Source organism: Bidens hawaiensis, unplaced genomic scaffold, assembly GCF_021521415.1.
Source record: "Bidens hawaiensis isolate Kalapana, Puna unplaced genomic scaffold, B.hawaiensis_p1.1 tig00011475_1, whole genome shotgun sequence".
NCBI classification, from domain to species: domain Eukaryota; kingdom Viridiplantae; phylum Streptophyta; class Magnoliopsida; order Asterales; family Asteraceae; genus Bidens; species Bidens hawaiensis.
Window position 1 is genome coordinate 674,067 of NW_027491898.1, and position 4,712 is coordinate 678,778.

A 4,712-nucleotide genomic window follows, 5' to 3' on the forward strand; every position below is an offset into this window, starting at 1 on the left:
GTAAAAAAAAACTCGCGTTAAATTTATTAAATTGCTTAAAAATTACGTAAAATTCAAAATTGGAAATTAAAATCCAAAAATTTGAGCTTGTTGGGTTTTAATTACCTGCAAAATTGTAACCGAACACAAAGTTCAACTTTTATAAAATGATATCCCATGCCATTATTTTTTAGTTTCATATACATCCCTATTGCCGTGCAATCAAGACGGCAAAGTTAGATAGTGTGTTTGGATCTTAACTCCACCATCAAAGAACTTGGCATTTACCTTAATAAAGGTACACCGGTATATGGACAGACTTATTGGACTACTTTCGAAAATCGAAAAGAATATTAGTTGGCCAGTTGGGTCGGTCCCATAATTGGAAAGTGACAACCGGCCATCCGAACAACTATATTGACTTTTGACCATGTGGATCCAAATTATTGGTCCACTTAATTATTTTACCTGGCTACTATCATTCCAGTTAGCTTACAACTATTGTTAAGTCTTAACTACTAGAACCATAAGAATATTACAAACAAACTATTTATTTAGCATCATTTGACTCTCTCTTTCAACGGTCAATATTCAAACCCCAACTTCCTCACTTGAACATTCAGCTAATTCCCCAAATTTGACCCAAACCAAATATACATATGCATACATACATATAGTTATATAATTCTATACTTCAAGATTCATAAAACCCATCGAGTTTCCCTCAAAATATTCATACCCACATCATCAAAACTTGTTTCTGGATTCAGAAACTTGTTAATTAATGGCATCTTTATGGAAGAAACTAAGAACTAGACGTTTGGTTGTCAAGAAGTTTCTTGCGGTTCAAAGCTCCCAAGTTGTGCTAACCACTCCGACACATTTTCGCTGTCCGATATCGCTTGATCTGATGAAAGATCCCGTGACAATCTCAACGGGCATCACGTATGATCGAGAAAGCATCGAAAAGTGGATACGAGGTGGAAATCAAACGTGCCCGGTCACCAACCAAGTCCTAGAAAATTTTGATCAAATACCAAATCATATGATCCGGAGGATGATCCAAGATTGGTGTGTCGAGAATCAGGCTCACGGTGTTGAGCGAATACCGACTCCCCGAACGCCCATAACCTCTTCGGATGTTACGGAAATTTGTTCGAAAATTATGGATTCGGCTTCGGAAGGCCATGGGAAAAGGTGTCTTGATTTGGTGGAGAAGATAAATGTGTGGGCTAAAGAAAGTGAACATAACAAAAGTCTTATTAAAGATAATGGGCTCGGGTACGTGCTAGCTGCTTCATTCGAGGCGTTTTCGAGTCTTTTGTTTGAAGAACATGAAGATCTTTTGAGGGAGATTATGTTAATGTTAACATGGTTGTCTCCTTTAGGGGTTGAAGGGCGATCGAAGCTTGGATCACCACAATCTTTACGTTGCATGATACTGTTTTTATCGGGTAATCATGATTTGTTACTCAAAAGAAGTTGTGTTCAAACCCTAAAAGAGCTTCTTTCAACTGATCAAGCCCATGTAAGCGCCTTAATCGACATCGATGGCGTCCCAGAAGCGTTGACCAACCTTATAAGCATACGCAATAGCCTTTCGGTCAAAAGATCTTCTTTTTCAGTCATATATCACATACTTTCAACACAAATTGGCCACAACAAGTTAGCATCAAGATTCTTGGAGTTGGGTGTTGTCGAGTCGAGCTTAGAAGCGCTTGTGGAAGCCGATAAGGGGTTAAGCGAGATGGCATTAGGCGTTTTAGACCATGCTTCTGATTCAGAAGAAGGAATGGAAAGATTGCATAGGCATGCATTGACTGTGCCTTTGCTAGTGAAGAAGATACTAAGAGTGTCCTCTTTGGCTACCGATTTCTGTGTTTCGATGTTGTGGAAGCTGAGTTTGAATGGTGATGAGAGTGCTTTGGTGGAAGCACTTCATGTTGGTGTTTTTCAGAAGATGTTGCTCATGTTGCAGGTCAACTGTGGTGAAGAGACAAAGGTGAAGGCTACTGAGATGTTGAAGATGATGAATCAATACAAGAATAAGTTGGATTGTTTTGATTCTGGACATTATAAGTATCTCAGAAAATCTTTTTAATTTTTCCTAGTTTGTAACTACTAATTAGTCTATAAAAAGCACATCTCAAAGTTTTGTGATATTGTACATTTTACTAGCGCATGAGAATGAAGGCCAGAAACGTTAAGGAAAAAAAAAACTGTCCGGTCAGCTGTTTGTTCAGAGGAAAAAGCATTACTTTTTCAAAAATACTAAGTTCTTCTCCTATAAAAACGCCTAAATATATTATAAGTATCCAAAAACATCTCGATCAATAAAAACTGGACTTAAACGCCACTTCACCTTTAAAAATGGCTTTTTTTTTTCTTTTTTTGAACGAGTAAACGTTGCCTTCTAAAAAATCTACAAACGGCCTTAAACAGGGCTGTCTCGTGGGTAAGTTAAATGACGCCATGGCTTTAGGCCTCCAATTTTATAGAGCTTCCATCTTAAATAGAAGTTATATATAATGAGATTTTGAAAGTAGAATTATTTTAGAATTAGTAACTCAATGATAGACCACAAGATAAGGAGGATGGCTTCATATTCATTATTATTGCATATTATCCATATTCTATAATTCTTGTATACTCTATAGTGCTATACGCATAAAGAAAAAGAGCCTCAACATTTTAGTTAGTTTTAGGCCTTTGAAAATGTTGAGCCGGCCTTGGCCTTAAACGTCTCTATTGGGATGACAAGATTAAATATATGGTATTTAGAATATTTTATTTTATTTAGCTGTTAGAAAAAAACATTACTCTTTCAAAAATACTAATTTCTCTCCTATAAAAACACCTAAAACCATTCTAAGTATAAGTATCAAAAAAACACCCCGATCACTAAAAATGGACTTAAACGCCACTTTACCTTTAAAAATTGCTTTTTTTTTTTGAACGAGTAAATGTTACCTTCTAAAAATCTACAAACGGCCTTAAACGTCTCTATTGCGATGTGGCAAGATTAAATATATTGTATTTTAGAATATTTTATTTTGAGCTCACAAAAGTAGAGTATTATTGTAGTTTTGTTTGTTGCATTTGGAAGACTAAGAGTAGCAGGTGGGATATAATATTATTTACGGTAGTAGTTAAAATGTCAATTCTAAGCATATAAACAGAAAAGGGCAATTACATAATGTATTTTTTAAATATAGTATTTTTGAATAAACGATGATGAATGAGAATGGCTTTGATTCATCAAAACCTATGCGACCATAAACCACACAAACCATAACAAACATATAAATAATTCAGGATATTTGATTTGAATAAGCCTATGTTTCGTGATGGCAATTAATAAATTCGATCACACGTTTTTATGGTTTGGATTGTGGCAACATTAATTTATTCGAATTTTTGGTTTCTATTTCAAGATCACAATCTAATAATTCATCAAAAAGAGTGTTATAAATCCATTGCAATTTGCCATGCTAGACAAATTATACGTAGCCTTATGCGGTTTTGGTTAGAGCTTCAATACCATTAATGTATTTGTTTTCATTCATTGTCTTTTGTTCTCTTTAATAAACACAAAGAGTCTATTGTTTGTGATCAAATACATGTTTTTAATGTAGGTTGTTACTCATTACCTGCCTCTTTATTGTAATTGAATCTTTTTGTGGGATTATAAAAACATATTAATATTAAAAAAAAATTAATACAGGTTAGTGGGTTACACCAATCACCACTTATGCTTCCGAATCATCTTTTTGGGGCTGGGTTACAAGTACCGAACTTCACTACTATCATCAAATGTTTGAGGTGTTTCACGTTTGTTATGTACTTGTGATCGGTTGTTCCATCTGCTGGAGCTTTGATATTTATGTATGAGTTGCCGAACTCATTTATATATTAACATTTACAGGAGACTTTGTGCAACATAAGTTGTACCTTGTGTTATGACGTGTGTACGTTGCCTACTTCAATTTGCTTAACTGATGAATTGCCAGGTGTTCCTGACCTGCTGCTATACACGTGTTGTTTTGGTTTACCGTTTTGTTACTTTTGAGAATTTCCAAACCCACTTATCATTTTTTATATATGACACAAACCCTTCTTGACCTGAACCAAATCACCATCTTTTAAATCAATTCGTTTGACCTGGCATCCCACCCGAACCGTCCATTTTGCCATATATATAGTTACCAAATGATTTTGAATTCGAAAAATTACTTGTTACAATTCAAATCTCTTTTGAATTCACTTGTATCTAGTTTTGTGAAATAATATTAAGAAAGTTGCAAAACCATTTTGAAATCTCTCAAACCCAAAACTCGGAATTCTCAAGCTCCAAAAGAACAATCAAATTCAAAGGATCAAGTATGGCATTATAATTCATAAAATTTAATGAATTAATTTGAAACACTACATAAACACTTATGCGTGGTGTGTGAAGTATATGATTGCATGTAGTGAGAAAGAGAGGCAGTTAAAGCCCATACTAAATATCGTATTTAAAGTATAAGTGTAACATCATCATCATCATCGTACTCAGTAAATTCCATCAATAACAAAGCTATAGCAGGGTTGGTCTGAGGAGAGTAAGATGTATACAGCCTTCTTACTACCTCATAGGAAATAGAGAGGCTGCTTCGGTATATATACTCAAAAATTTAAAATTAGGCTATGTATATTGTTTTAGGAAACTTTATCACATATTATTAGATGCTCAA

The 4,712-nt window shown here is 34.6% G+C and overlaps 1 pseudogene; it reads left to right on the forward strand.

Annotated features, from left to right (window-relative positions):
- Nucleotides 1-662: 662 nt before the first annotated feature.
- LOC143538147 (U-box domain-containing protein 21 pseudogene) lies at nt 663-2,111 on the forward strand (annotated as a pseudogene).
- Nucleotides 2,112-4,712: the final 2,601 nt, after the last annotated feature.